The sequence below is a fragment of the Solanum lycopersicum genome, chromosome 9 (assembly GCF_036512215.1).
Source record: "Solanum lycopersicum chromosome 9, SLM_r2.1".
NCBI classification, from domain to species: Eukaryota; Viridiplantae; Streptophyta; class Magnoliopsida; order Solanales; family Solanaceae; genus Solanum; species Solanum lycopersicum.
In genome coordinates this window covers 46,202,531-46,219,630 of record NC_090808.1, presented here as the reverse complement: position 1 = coordinate 46,219,630, position 17,100 = coordinate 46,202,531, and the positions used below count along the sequence as shown (strand labels likewise).

The 17,100-nt window shown below is 29.9% G+C and overlaps 1 long non-coding RNA gene across 1 annotated transcript in view; it reads left to right on the top strand.

The window, feature by feature from the left end:
• LOC138338294 (uncharacterized) overlaps positions 1–15,874 on the top strand; it is a 69,534-nt gene extending 53,660 nt beyond the window's left edge. Inside the window, exon 3 of the long non-coding RNA XR_011211731.1 lies at positions 15,697–15,874. This is a non-coding gene — a long non-coding RNA (uncharacterized lncRNA). The remainder of the gene's footprint in view (positions 1–15,696) is intronic.
• Positions 15,875–17,100: the final 1,226 nt, after the last annotated feature.

Sequence of the window (17,100 nt, the reverse complement as noted above, 5' to 3'; positions counted from 1 at the left end):
CGTCTTGATGTCTTGAAGTTCGGACATGGACTATCTTTTTACTTATTTTAGCTGCTTAAATACTCTTAGATTTAGAAATTTGAGGATAGATGTTCTTGGTGTGATGACTTCAAGATTTTGGGAATAATAAGTATTAAACTTTAGAAGTTTATTTAATTGATTACGTTAATAAGTTTTGGATCTTCCACATTTTTTTTACTATTCAAAATTGATATACTGGTAAATGTTTGGGTTTAAATTTGTTGGTTCGCTCACCTAGGAGGATAAGTGTTGGTGCCACTCGCGGCTCGTTTTGGGTCGTGACAAAGTCTAATTTATGTTTAACATTTAATGACCTGTTTTTCTCCTCTGATGTGGTTCCATTCAGATATATAGTTATTCTTAATTTATTGTCTTTTAATAGTCCTTTTCATATTACAAATATAATATTTTTTATTCAGCGAGAGTTGTATGTTTAACTCATATTTCTATTTTTCTTGGGTGTGTATAAGGTGGCACTCCAATAGTACAATTTGATAATAATAGTCACAATAAATATTTCTAGTCTCATATGTTTTTTTTTTAACTAATATCATCTATGTATGTTTAAACTACAATTTTTTGCTTAAAAATATATGATTATTATTCCTCAAGCTATATCATAGAGTGCATTGTTGATACAGGGAAGAATTAATTCACCCACAAAGCTTAAATTTTCAATTAAAAATATATCAAGTACCCATTTTATTCAAATTACCGTGCAAAGAAGTGGTATGACTAGAATTTATTGATTGGATTTATTTAGTGATGGAGAGCTCTCTCTAAATAATAAAAATTTTAAGCTAACTTATTTAACAGTTGCGTGTGCAAATTAATTATTCTGACTTAATTTATATGATATATTTAGTATTAAATTCATGGAATATGACAAGACTTTTCAATGTTTCAAAACCATCCTTAAAATAAGTATAATTTACATAAATATCACAGTGCTAAGAGTATAATTTAAGTATGGATATATTTGAGAGAGATCGGAGAGGGATGTATTAGCGAAGGGATTCGACATCTAATTACATAAGGGTGGATGTATGAGAGGGAAGGTATATAATGAGAGGGTTTAGGAATATATAAGCGAGAGGGTGCGTATAGGTTCGAGAGGGGATTTTTTTTAAAAGAAATGAAATGGTAGATAAATTTAACGATAAATATAATATAAGATGTATATTTAAGTAATTTTTCCTTGGAATAAATCACTTTTAAATAGAAGCGGACACATTTTGACAATATTATCTATATTATAAATCTATTAATTTCATAGTTGAATGATTTCTTGTCATTTTCTTCTTGAATTTTGATTATTAAGAAACAAAATCTTTTTTTCAAACCGTATTCCTGAGATATGCAAGAAATTAAAACTAAAATTGGCTAGTTTCATAGTTGATTGATATCTTATCATTTTCTAGAACTTTGCCCATTAGTTTATATACATCATGAAATTCATCTATTAAAAGAGTTTTTCCTCTTATGAGAACCAAGTCATATGAAAAATATGAAAAATAAATAACACCATTTTAATTCTTAATTTTCTCTTTTGTTTCAATGGCTTTCTCAAGGAGTTTTAGTTCACAACAAAAACTTGTTGTCAAGTTAACTTTTCTCTACATTATTAGTGTACATAAGTTAAAATCTTATTTATTTTATATATTCATGAAATTTTGTAAATGGTGCTTACCATTTATAGAGAATTTGAGAGATATGAGGAACTTATCAAGTGAGTCTTTTTTTATTTTCTCTCCTCATCCTGCTTTTAACTAATAACATCCATCAAATCTGCATCATATGTTATTACGGAAAAAGACCTAAAATATCATCAAATTATTGAAAATGGTTCCCAATTACCCTCATCCACCTATTGGCCCTAAAATACACCCCTTATCCACCTATTGGCTCTAAAATACATCCCTCATCCACCTATTGGCTCACAAATACCCTCCCCATCCACCTTTGGGTCCATTTTTAGTCATTTCATTAATGGAGCAACATTTAAGATAATTAAAATAATTCTTCTAATTACGTTGTGATCAACCATTGGTTGCAATTTAATTATTCAATATAATTTTAAACCCGCCCATTTTAACTAAACCCGTCCGAATACTTATTAAAACCGTCCACCCCAATACAAAAAGAAGCCAATTTTTCTCAACAAGTATTTGGCGAGTATATCAAATTCTAGCTTTATGAGCACTTTTGCTTTAAAATTATATTAAATAATGAAATTGCAACCAATGGTTGAGTACCAAGTAAAATTAAGGTTTATTTAATTTTTTAAAATGGTGTTCCATTAATGAAGTGGCTAAAATTGGACCCAAAGGTGGATGGAGAGGGTATTTGTTATCCAATATGTGGGTAAGGAGGGTATTTTTTTAGCCCATTGATTGATGAGGGGCAATTGTATACCATTTGAAATACTTCGAAGGTATTTTAGGCCCTTTTCCAAAGTTATTTTTATGTGTATATTATAATATAGGTTATCTTATATATGGCTAAACTATTTTTATGCCAAATTTTATTTTTTTTAAATTATTCATGAATTTTACTTATGTTGCTTATTTTTTTGTAGGAGTATTGAAGGAAATAGAAAATGAGGCACATATGCTTCAACATTCATTGCTCTGCAAGAAATACACATTGTTGATTGAAATGAAGAGTATCTACTTTCTTAACTTTTGATGGAGACAAGCTATCGAAGGAGGTTGACGAACAAATTGAAGAGGTTTATTTTCATCTCATCATATATATTAATATTAACAATGTGCATAACATATATCTTATATATGATATGTTTTCTTTGTCTTTTTCTTTTTTTGCAGAACAAAAAAAATTGTTAAATGTTATCGAATATGACAAAATAATGATTGATGAAGAGTAAACTTGTCCTAGAAGCTTTTAATGAGATTGCAATTTTATCATCTTAGTGTTAAAATAAGGGATAATGCACAAGTCCCCCCTCAACCTATGCCGAAATCTAAGAGACACACTTATACTAAGCTAAGGTCCTATTATCCCCCTGAACTTATTTTATTAATAATTTTCTACCCCTTCTCGGCCTATGTGGCACTCCCTTGTAGGCGCAACGCTGGTTGACTTTTTTTTTCAAGCTAGTCCCACATAGGCCGAAAAGAAGTAGAGAATTAGTTATAAAATAAGTTCAGGGGGGTAACAGGACCTTAGTGTAGTATAAGTGTGTCTATGAGATTTCGAACATAAAATGAAGGGATACTTGTGTATTTTCCCTTAAATTAAAAATTAAATAGTTATAGCCTCTTACTCTCTTTTGGAGGAGCAACTTTACCTATGAATTGCCTAAAATTATCTTGATATTCTAGTGTAGTTTCATTACTTATCTTCAAATTTAATTGTTATTATTTTTGTAAAGATATACTAACTAATTTAACCACTACATGCACCAAATGGACTAAGAATTTAACAGGTATCATCAAGTAGATCAAATTTAATGGTATAAAGTTTTTTCTAATTTTTGGTTCTACACACCTTGCGAAACTCAATAAAACACAAGTACTTGCGCCAAATCACAAAACTCAATATTTTTTATTTGGAGTATAATTTTTTTATAAGAAATGGCAAAATTTTCAACAATAACAAAAATTTTTATAAATCAAATTAGTTTAGTGCTAAGAACATTAAAGATTAATCGAACTCATCAAATTAAAATCTTAAATTCATTGATCACTAGTTATACTATTGAACAACTTTAATAATTTATGTTCGACTTAAATAATCCTATTTAATTTCCCTCATAAATTTAACAAACTATACTCTTTATCAATAAATTCTTTTTGTTAGGTTCTATTAATCTAATGTCTTTAAGCAACAATTATTATTTTTTACTATATGGACTGTGATACTACATAGGTAAAACCATTATGAAAGCAATCTATCTAAAGGATTTTCTTCAATGGTTATAAGAACCAGGTCATATAATAAATCACACAAACAGATATATAATAGTTTTTCTATTCTTAGTTCTCTCCAATTGCAATGGTCTCTTCAAAAAAGTTTATATTTCACATTATAAAAAAAAATTGGGGTGGAGGGGGAATTGGAGGGGGGGGGGGAGGTTAGATAACAGTTTTGAGAATTGAATCCTCACCAACAAGGTGGCAGTTCAGTTGGCCTACCGACTAAGCAATTAAAATTCCCCTTTATTTCACACGAAAACTTTGTGAACTAGAATCGGCGAAATTTTAATAGATAGATAGTATGGTAAAAAAATTCATCTCATGTAAGTTTTTTTAATGACCATGTAAAAAAATTGTTGGTAACAGCATTAACAATTCAGTTCTTATACACTATTAAAAAATCGGCATTTAGCGACAGACGAAATCATTGCTAATCTATAATATTCCGTGGCTAAACATGATTAGCGACAGATTAGCATGTATTATTAACTGTTGCTATATCGCATAGTAGTAATCATTTAGTTACGAAAAATATGTTTTGTCACAAAATTAGTGATGTCTTAGAAACGAAAAATATTTGTTGCCACTTGTTAGCGACGGACTATTCCATTATTTTATTTCTATTGTTTGTAGATTCATTTCATCATTTTTGATAAATATTTGACAGATTTTTTTCGCTTATCCATCGCCATAATTTTTTTTATGTAAAAACGACCAAATAGTCTCTATATTTGTTGCTAAAATTTTTCTTGTAAATTTGATTTATATGTAACTTAAATTAAATTGCTCTATACCCCAAAAATAATCAACAAATAAAATAATATCACACATGATTGAAAATGTATAGAATATCGAAATTGCATTTTTTCGATTAAAAAAATCCATAATAATATATCAATTATACTTAAAAGAACCTACATTCATAAAATATTATTACAAAAAAAAAGGGATACAGTTGTCATGTGAAACTAAGGACCAACATCGTCCTCATAAGTAATAGTTGAAAGAGCAACCTCGTCCTCATAAGTAGCTGAAGGAGGCACTAAGGGTGTACTAATGATGAGGCAAAAAACTTCTACCGTATTAAATTTTTTTGCTTCAAAACAAAAACCTTATAGTTTTCTCTTCTTTTCTCCGCCACAACTTTATAGTATGCTTTACATTAATCAATATCAATTTGAGACACTATTTTTTTCCGTGATATTTCTTCATATTTTTGTAATACGTTGAGGAAAAATGAAAGCATTACACATTGGGTACAAAATATATTTTGAACGTCAATACAAAACATGCATAACCTTTAAAGCATTGGAATTAATGTACATATTGTGCCTTCAAATTTCAAGCCTTAACAATTCATAACTACATAAGAAGTTTCTAGATTATAATAATATGTGAAGTTGATCAATAATATGTGAGGAAATATCCCCAACATAGAATATGCAGGGAAGAAAGGAAACAAAGAGAGAGTCGAAACAAAAATCATCAAAACAAGGAAATGAATGTACCACCAATCAACCCATCGCAAGTACTTGAATCTTTGAAACAGAAGTTAAGTGAATAAGTGATTATGCATAATGCTTAAAACAAAGAAAATTATTTACTCTATCACACTTATACTTAAGCTTAACTACCGAAAGGAATAAACAATTAATCAAGGCCAGTGTAAGCTTTATATCAGAAATGTAAACAAGAAAAATCCAAATCATTATACTTAATTGTTCAAGTATTCAACAAGGTCCAAAAGTAAAGGTTTATTCACAAATTGACATGAAAAAGGAACTTTCATACACATAAAAATTGGGCACTCTATTCATGCTTATAATAAAAAAAAAATCTACTATTAATGGAGTCAAGCCTCTCAAGTGTTAACCATCAAACCAACATTTAACACCCATATCTAAGTTGAACTTGTAAACCAAGTTTGAGATACACAATAAATTATAATGTCTTTGACAAATTTAAAATATACAATAGTTACTCAAATTGAGTTATTACCAAATACATCAAAATTGACTTTAGTTTAACACACACATGTATCCAAAAGTAATGGATGATTATGTGATAGCCTTCTCAATTTTATGCACATAAAAGGTCTTTGCAGGATCATTTTTAGTTTAGAAATACTCAATATACTTCTTAGAATAGAATACACCATAATCATAAAAGATTTTTAGTAACTTAGTAATGAAACATGTAAAACAAAGTGATAACCTTCATAATAACCGGAACTTAAAGTTCTTTTAAGAATTTTTTTTGCTATGTACACACTTGAAAATTATGGGAGATTATAAGCTTAGAGAAATTCTTAATTTCACATAGTATTATTGGTGTGTTCTAACATTGTTCTCACTTCTTCAATTACTTCTTATCTCCATTTCGCAAAGGATTAAATTTGAATATTTTGTGCTTGTCCATAAAATATGCATCATACTTGTTGTCACTCTCACTAGAGTTCAAAATTCTAATTTTTAAACACTACAAAGACAATAAGAAGGAAATAGGTGAGTTCAAACCTGGGACTCTCAGATTACAACTGTTGTTCTGGAACAAAGTTCATATCTTTTTTAGACGACATGGGTGAGAGAGTAAAGTTAGAAGAAGCCATGAGCAGGGAAGCTATGGTTAGTCTTTGTTGGTGAGCAGACATAGATCAGAGATGTTCTTGGCGATGTTCAATCATTTCAAACTCTCATGGTGATCCAACTTCACCCTCACAAGGCCCACCACCATGAAGGAACCTAAAACTACTTCCATTCTTACAATAACCTATAGAAAAATAGAGACAAGGTTTACAGCAAAGTCCCACACTTGGGATATCAGCCCCAAAAATATATATGACTGATAGAACATATATTAGGAAAATATTCAAAAGTATACTATAAAAAATGAATGGTAACCATAATTAAAAATAAAAGTAAATAAACTTTAACAGAAAAGTATATGAACAAGTAAGCGTTAAAAAAATGACATTAAGGGATCTACCTGGCTGCTGTCGGTGCTCACTATCACTACTCACTGCGTAGAGCTAATGTTGTTGTAATTTTACCCAGAGAGTGAGACAACTGGTGGCGACATCTCCTTGATGTTATTGGTGCGGAAGAAGACTGCCTTGTTGCTCGCCAACTAAAGCTGCTTCCATCAATGGAGGTTCGATGGTGGTCTTCATGTGCTTTTCGGAGCTCTCCATTGTTGTCCAATTGCTGGATTCTTGGCTGCTGCTGGATGGAATTGTTCTTTGTTTTGTTGGAAAGAAGGACGGAGAGGAGGGAGAATGGATCTGGGCGGTGGATTTGGAGAGGAGAGGAGGCGAATGAAGAAAAAATTAGGGGTTTGGGCTCTTTTGTATAAAATAGGAAAGCAAGGATCTTAAATCAGGACCATTCATCAAATTCATATGAGCGGCTGTGATTTATTAACTTTCCACAAAATTTACTCGGTGCACGAAGGTCTAAATATACTTTATACTGTTAAATTAATATATTACATGGTAAGCATGGATTTTAACTACTCAACATAAAAACCTAACCTACCAGGGCGCCAAGCAATTTGTATGGAATTTTGATTTCGTTTCCATCTTTTCTTGATTCGCTACGGTGAATTTGGCTTGCGAGCTTCCGTCATCCCCATTTTTGAAAGATCCCTCTCCTTCTTTTCCAAACTTCAAATAATTTTATAGGGGTTTCTACCATAATTTATGACTTATAAGGGTATTTTAGAAAGATGGAAAAATACAAATTTTACCGTAAACTCAGATTCTGCCTCGCCAATCCCGCTGTAGCAACGCCACACTAACGGCACATGTCCCGCTATAGGGGGAAAGAGACCAGATTTTTTCCAAATTTTTCTCTTATCGAATAACGATGCTTTGGGTCGTTTCAATGAATTAGTTTTTTCTTTTTGGATTTTTAAAAAAATATTTTGCATTTTTTAAATTAAAATCTTTGGCCAAAATCTAACTAAATGTGTTATGTTTATTTTTGTAATAAAATTATGCTCCATAAAAATAAAATAAAAAATTATTTAATGTAATATAGAGTCTTAATTATTATTTTGGTGTGATTTTTTTCGTTAAATATTCACATAAGTATTTTTGGATCTTAAATATCATAAAATAGTTCTCAATTTCATAAGAGCTTAATTACTATCCACCCACGAAAATTACACGGTCATCTCATTTTTAGAAATATTTATTTTTTCCTATTAATATGTGCACATATTGTTAAAAAAGAGTAATATATGGTAACTTGGACTCTAAATTAATTATACAATTTTGTTTAGGATTCTTACTAGGTTAACCAAAAATAAAAAGGATTCTTTCACGCTATCTTCTAATTATTTTCACCCTCCTCTCTCCCACCACTCAGGCCACTCACATACACCATAAGCAATTTGAGACAATCAAAGGAAACTTATTCGAAATGCTTATTTCTCTTCTATTAATTCAACTAGTATATTTTCACATTTAATGATTAATGATTTTTCATCTTTTTTATAAACACATTTTACAGATCATTTAACGACATACTCTATCAGTGATTCTCTTTACGCATTTTACTGTATATTTACAAGTTAGGATGTTTAGTCTTTCAAACTTACTCTACCTTCCAAATCATGAAAGTACTCGGAGGTAAGAAGTTAGAGTTCAAGTCCTCACGCCTCATGTGGATTCGGGAATATTATAATCGATTCTAGCAAGACATTAACATTCTCCTTGAGGAAATTTACATCAAACTGGAATCGACTCCGTTGGAAACGATTAAAGGTAAAACTAATTTTTTAAAATAATTTTAAGTATATGCTTCTAGTTATCTAATTATTGTATTGTGTCACGATCGGAAACAGAAAAAAAGATCCATCGAATGACTTTTCCATATGTTACGGGACTAAAAGTATTGTCAATTTTCCTAACATTGTATTTCATTTCATAGATGTTGATATCGAATTGTTATATATGAATACATTTTCAAAAGTGGATAAAGATATGACTTGTTTGACCATTGATTGGGGGAGTGGGGGTTTATATGGTGTTTATAGAAACTTTGCATGGAAGAATTTCCTTATTGGAAATGATATTGTGAATCAAAAACTTTGCACGGATGAATTTTCATATTGGATATGATATTGGGAATCAGGAACTTTGTTTCTTGCCTACTTATTGTGCCAAACACTGATTAAACTTGATTCTAATTTCATATTTTCAATTAATTAAGAACACCTATTTAATGAAATTTGGATTTTAATTTTATTGTATTGGAAATAATTTATTTATATAAAATTCACAATGTTTTAAAGTTAATTAAAATATTATTGTCACTTTTTATTATTTTTGAATAATGTGTGTGCTTTTATATAATTAGTACATTTTATGAATATTGAAAATTTGTCTCCAAAAAGATTTTGTTTCCTTCATACATTTTGTTAAATTAGTATTAGTTAGTTAGTAGATTTTATTTTTGAATTAATTAATTTTTTTATTTAATGTTTATAAATGAGCAAATTATTTTATTTTGTTAAGATTAAGAAGCTTATTGATTAATCTTCTTTAAATCTTAGCCAAAGTTAATAAACTAATTCGATTTGGATACATTCTTTATTCCAATTGGCCATAATTGAAACTCATTTGGTCATGTCATAATTTCTAATCTAAACCATTTACTGTAAATCTAACTATTTTGCTACCTTGCTTGAAACTCAACATTCAGACCAAATTTGGGCAAACCCACCCGACCAAATTCATTTTCACCAGCCCAACGCAACCCACCAATATTTGAACAGCTAAGGCGTCTACAACATTCAAACATACCATGCGTTCAACAATGATATGATAAGATACACCACGAACAACCAAAGCCCAGTACCATACCTTCGTCATCTTCTTCCCAACGACCTCGATAGTACAAGCTCCAGAAGTGTGTCCTCTCCTCACCCTTATTCATTTGTAAAAACAAACTAGGTGGAGGCCAAGATCAAATTACTATGTTCATTAATCCATTCCAATTTGTTGATAGTCTCGGTATATTCTTTTTCCTTCATAAATAATTCAAATTTTGACATTGGGAATTCTCCCTAGCATTTTCCGATGATTTCCCCTGGATTCGTTCTATATACACCCCTTTTCATTCCCTTCACTGAGAAAGGTTGGAGAGACTGGTTGTATTAGAAAAAACACAGTAGTTTTTCTAGTTTTTTTAATTATTTGTTTCCTTTATCATATTTTCTAGTTCTCATATTCATTATTGCATATTTTTACTAGTTACTTGCTCATTTTAACCGATGGTTTTACTCCTTCAGTTTTTCTAGCTTTTATTACTGCTTTAATAATATAGTTGATTGTTCACTTTATATTCTTGTTAGTATTGCCTTTTAGTTTATTATTCGATTTTTCAGTTTTCTTGATCAATTGCTAAGTCTATTTTTGATGGAAATTTGCCTGATTTTCTTACCATAATTAAAGTTTATTTTTTTTAAAAGAAAAGGCAATGTATTACCATAAATGTTTTAACTTTTCGTGAAAATAAAATATATTTTTCTTTCATATTTGATTTATTATTTCTTTAGAGGAAAACTTACGAAATATATAAATTGAAGATCTTATTCTAATAGAAAAATACAATAGCGTCCACAATGTAGCCATTTAAAAGTTTTGTTAAAGGGGAGATTTATTGTCTTAACAATTTTAGTATTTTTCTTTTGTATTAGTTTTCATATAATATAAACACAACAAACTTTTAATCTGACTTACTTACGCAGCGGAAGACTTAAACACAAGAAATAAAACTCATGTAATAACTTATTAAATAATATCTTAACACAAAAGGCAACTCGAGTCTTAAACTTATACAACTGAAATGAATAATACTAAAGAACTATAACTATGTATCTATGAAGCCTCTAAAATAAAGAGAGACGCCGGGACAAAACTCCCGATCATCCTAACAACTGAAATACTAGAAATCAATGAAAATGGAACCCTCTAGGATGATTACCAACTGACTCCAAATTATCAACTGGATCAACGAGGTGATGGATGTTGATCTTTAATACATGTATCTGTATAATAAGACGATGTAGTCTACCTGACATCAGTACATTAAATGTACGGATTTGATTGTTAAAATAGAAGAATCTTAAGTGCGTGCGTGCGTGCGTGCGTGTGTGTGTGTCATTAATTTAGAATTGGTTTCTGTTTAATTTCTTTAAAATGTTTAATGATATGGGTTCAACTATATATATAGATTGAAACCTTACACAACCATAATAATAGAGAGATTAGCTATTAATAACGAAGGTAAAAGAAATATACAAAAATTATCAATCATTGTAGGTACTTTATTCGAAATTCTAATATTTCAATCCCAAAGACCTTCAATGTGAAGAAGGTTTTATACAACCTTCAAGTACAAGCTTAATCCTCAATAGTCAGGTTTTTGGAGAGAGTACTAGAAAATTCAAAATGAAAAAGTGTTTTCCTCTCACTTCAAAAAATTATTTATACGTTTACAAATTTCGCCACAGTTTCTCTCTGTGTCTGTCATGACCTAGACCATCGTGAGCGACACAAACTATATCACCTTCGTGAGAGTGTTATTTGCTCTATTCAAATTAGAAAACTTGAAAATACAAAAGATAAAAAAATACACAAAGAACTATCCGAGTCCACAAAACCCACTTTGTGTCCTTAAGAAATTTAATTCCCTCAAGTATCCGAGATTACAGACTTATTATTCTCAATATAAACGGATTAATCATTAAAGAAGTAGTGGTACCTCAAACTTTGATGGTTTCATTGAACTCAAAAAGACAAATATGAATCTCACACACAGACACGGTCGATCGATTTTATTTTGTAAGAAATGTATGCAAAGGAAGGGAAGATTCCCATGCCGAAAACTGAGAGAAAACCTCTATTTATAGCAAACAAAGGATAATGGTCGCAACTCTTCGGAAATAAGACAACCTTTCAGAAAGGTCACAACCCTTTGGGAAAGGCACAACCTTTCAAAAGGTAACAACCCTTTAGAAAAGACAATATTTAATAAAGGTCAGGGTCTTTCCGCAAAGTCACAACCCTTTACGAGAGTCGCAACCCTTCATTTCTTGTTCGCACCTTTAGTACCCAATAGGTAGAACCAATTACTACCACACAATTCAACCAATATGTAATTTCTAAAACCAAGAAATCAAATAAATATTAACAAAATAGTTTTAAAAGCAACTAAGGATATGAATAACCTCAATCAATAGTCAAAACGTTCATGCAGAACAAAGTCTTAAGAAATTATAATGGTAGTATTAAAACTCTAATATAATCAATAATGGGGATGCAACCCTAAAAACATAGAAAACATAATCTACTAGTCCAATGTAAGAACAAACATAAATAACAGAAGAATTTGAGACAACATGAAAGAGTACTTCACCCTTCGATTTAAAGTCAAATGTCTTTTAATAAAGGTCTCATTTCAGCTAGAAGATGTCTTGTACATAACAAGAAAAGAACATGAACAATATTAGTACACAAATCACTAGTAGGATTATATGGCCAGTCCAATATATGAGTGCAAACAATTTACTACATTATAGTAAGACAAGTCAATACATACAACTACAATAACTTTTGAATCCCCGTGGATTCCTTATTGTCTTGGCTATAAGAAACCTTTAACCAAGCGCAGGCATTTAATCCCGCTCATTATCAGATGGTACTAGACTGCACCTCGTCCTAACTCCATCTGAAGTTGACCTAGCCTAAAAATTTTGAGTCAATATCCAAAAAGCTTTCAACCCAAATTCTTTCACGATTGACCTATTCATTATATATTGTACCCCTTTGTACATCAAAGTATTCAAATATTCAGTATTGTACTTATAGTACCTCTCATGTATTATCAGAACTCTTTTCATGATAATGAATCAATATCATTTTAAACAACATGAACAATGAATGTATTTTCACTTTTATAACCTCAAAAATACTTTATTTTATTCTTCCTAACTCTAACGTTGCATTCAATCATATCATAATTGATTACCACAAATATATATATGCAACATTTACAAACTTCGACGATGTTTTTCTTTACATTTCCCTTTAGGATCATGTAGCGCAACAATAGCAACATACCCCTAAAATATTCAAATATATCATAATAGTGGAATAAGATTTTCATAAAGCTTTCACACAGATTTATAAATTAAAACATCAACAACATCATCACTTTATTTCTCAACAACCACTTTTTTATATGTAGAGAAAATATTCACAAATGATAGTTTAATGGCCTTGAAGCATTCTCAAAGCAATAAGTATAAATAAACTAGTATACCATTCCAAAGCATAAAACTCACTAGAAAGGTAGTTCACTAACATTAATCAATGTGTAAGCAGCAAACATAAAACAAAATGCAATTATGAAAAAAAAAATTATTTCTTTTTACCATTTACTATTATCAAATAGAATATAGTAGCAAAATAAACATTGAAAATAGATACCATCGAATTTGAAATCTTATCCAATTAAAATAAATGTTCATTTATTTTTTTCTCCCAATTCCACGTTAATCAATTTGAACTGATATAAATGTAATGTACCACCTCAAATAATGTTAATAAATGTGAATTTTATGGAGAATTTTTCATTCTAAGAACTTAAGAAGTTCAAGAATAATCAATATTATATATAAAATTTTCCTCTTCTCTGATTTTACAAACTTAATTTTTCAGGCACAAAAACACAAATTCACAATAAGTCACAAGATTCACTTGAGAAATGACTACAATAATTTCTATCATTCGCTTAATTAAATATAATTTTACTTAGCGGGATAATTATTTCTGCGAATCTTTTTCTATATTGAGGGATATGATTACTTAATTTATCACACACAATTAAAATATGAACATATAATATATCACATGTATTATTAGATTGAACTCTCCACCATACACATCCAAATTTAACTTGTTGCATCTCGTTTCAATTTTTATTTATATTTTATTTTCCCCAAATTTTCAAGTAGTATTTTTCGTAAAATTAAAGTATAAAATATCCTTAAGAATATTATAAATTCTTAGAAAAATACCTTCATCACTAACACTTACCGAAATCATCAAAGCTTGTACTTCACCACGAACTCTTGTAGGAAATTCTCATAGCTTGAGACGTGTCGAAAGACACTGTCCTTAAGGATATTTCACCATTTATTGGTCTATATCTTGTGATTCAACAAGCTCTTCTAGTATAAAATTAGGATCCAAAACTAACAAAGATTCTTTAAACAAAACCCAGCACAATAGAATATGAAAACAGAAAGGAAGAAGAAATTTCTCTTACTATAATATGATATAAAATGATTCTTTTTGAGATATATAAAATAATATTTTTCCAATACAAATCATTAGTAGGATTATACGGTCAGTCCAAGATATGAGTGTAACCAATTTACTACATTAGAGTAACACAAATCAATACATAGAACTACAATCACTTTTGAAGCCCTACGGGTTCCTTGTTGTCTTGACTAAAAGGCACCTTTCACCAATCCCATGCACTTAACCCCACTCATTATCAGATGGTCCTAGAGTGCACCTAGTCCATATATTTCTTCCGAGGTTGACCTAGCCTAAAATTCTTGAGACACTATCCGTAAACTTTCAACCCAAATTCTTTAACAATTAACCTATTCATAATGATCGAGATGGATCATGTCAGTATTATTTCACTTAACTAATTCGAGACAGCCAAGTAGGTCGGGTTATACGCTTAATGGTAGAGTTCATCACCACTAAGACTTTCCAACTTTAATTTTTATTTCTTTTCCTTTTACATATTACAACACCAATGATCATCGTCGTATCACATTGACGATATGCCGACTACTCCCTGATATTTCCAAACTAAGATGAACTTGAGGGTTAAGAACTGTAATCTTCCGCGATGTACCGAGTCAACTTAGGTGACACTCACTGTCGACTTTGCATATTTCCTTATGTTTTTTGGCTGCTTTTGATCTCTTTTGTATCCAGGTTTACGGTCTCATAATTGAAGTACAAATACATTTGATAAGAATAAGTTGTAAATAGACATTGAGAACATTACATTTGGTATACTAAAAAACTAAAATGAGCCCAAAATTCTCTACTCTTCACATATCTTCCATATATTTTTAAATACTTTTCATTTTTGACGACACTTAATTTTTTGCTAGACATTTACTCGTACTTATGCCTATTTCATGATGTCTATTGTTTCTAATATTATATAAGAGTCAAACTATCTTTATTCTCGATTTACCTAATTTTGGGTCGTCATGTTATGTTGTTAATTTATTCTCCAAATGATCAGCTTTCGGACTTGCATGGGGGGCTATTTAAATGTCCCCATATTGTTTTAGAAAATAATCTTTCCGTTGTGTATAACCTTGGAAAATCCCCCACAACCTGATAAGTTTTATTTTAGGATTGAGTTAGATTCAATAACTATCCTTTTAACATGCTATTAGACTTGTTAGTCTTTATTTTTATGTTGAACTCCGACCTATACACTGTTGTTCATGTCGCATATGTTTGAATCAAAAGAGCGAGGATTATTCTTTCTCCTCATATGGTCCTTTTCAATTTTCGCCTTATGACATCCATTGCTAAAAAACACAAATTTCAAACACGCTTTCCTTATTATTTCCAACTAAGTTAATTATTTTAATTCTTGTTACTTGATTATTTTTGCTCTTGCAGGTTACTTGGGTGGAACATGTTCAAGTATATGAAAAATATCAGGTTAATCATGTCTTTAGAGATTTGTTGTGTGATCGTGAAGCATACGGAGCTAAAAGATGGACTGTTACACTTCAAAGGATGTGTGAGAGATTTAATTTTCAAATGGGTTCAACATACCCTAACAGGCATGACTCCAAAGGAGGTTTGATTTTATATTCCCTTTATTTATTGACTACTTTTTTGAATTTTAATTTATAAGGTGAGAAAAGAATCAATTGTAATTTTTTCACAATTAAAGGCAGCTTTACTTGAAAACTTAAAAATATTTTAGGGATTCCAGATCCATCTCTTTTCTTTGTTTATATGTTTGAAATATGACCTTTTAATTTTTTTTAATCTTTGAGGTATATATATAATACGTATTTTAACCACGTTCGACTAGTGAATTTTTTTTGTTTTAGTGGGCTCGGAAAATGATCACTCTTTTAATTTCGAAAGTCATTTTATTGAAAATTTTCTCAATTTTTAATTTGAAAAATCTCCTTTTCAAACTTTTGGTATTTCCTTAAAGGGTGTGTTTGGTGTGATTTAAACCATTAAAAAATTGTTTATTTTGTTGATGTTTATTGATTGGCCAAGAAATAATTTATAGACAAAATAAATTCCAAACAAAGTAGCAGGAAAAATGACCATTTCTCTCATTTTCCGTGTAAAGTCATTTTTCGTTACAATCATCTCAACTTTTAGTATTATATCAATGCTTTAACGACACTCAAATATTATTATTGTCTTTAACATGTAGAAATATTATCATAATACTTTCCAATATGTTAATATTTTTTTATCAATCTTCAATTGAAGTTTTTTTTTTAGAAAATATATTTAGTAATTTTAAAACAAAATATGAAAATAAAAATAGATTTCCTAAAAAAATATTTTCCAAAAAACAAAAAAGGACACACTTATCTTGTTTCTTTATTAATATTGTCATAATTACTTTCCTAATATTTTATTTCTACTTTAGTATTACATGTTGTCTCCTTTATATCCTTATGTATTTGCTTTTTATAACTGAACTTTGATATACTTTACTTGAATTAGGATCTATCAAAAACAATTCATCTACCTTCTCAAGATATGACCACCCTTTGCAGACGTCACTTGTGGAATTATACTAGATATATGTGTTATTGTAATATTTAAATTTCATTTTACTTTCAGTGTTTCATGACCCAGAAGGGCTAAAAAATACGATACAAGTTTCTCAAAGGATGATTAAGAGTTTTTTTGAAATTCTAAGCATGACAGACAACCATGGAGATTTTTCCATCTCACCACAGTTAAACCGTGGAGATAGGATTTCAATAAGAAAAAATGAAGAAACTATCCAACCAAAAGGCTTTATTTCCATTGCAACTACTT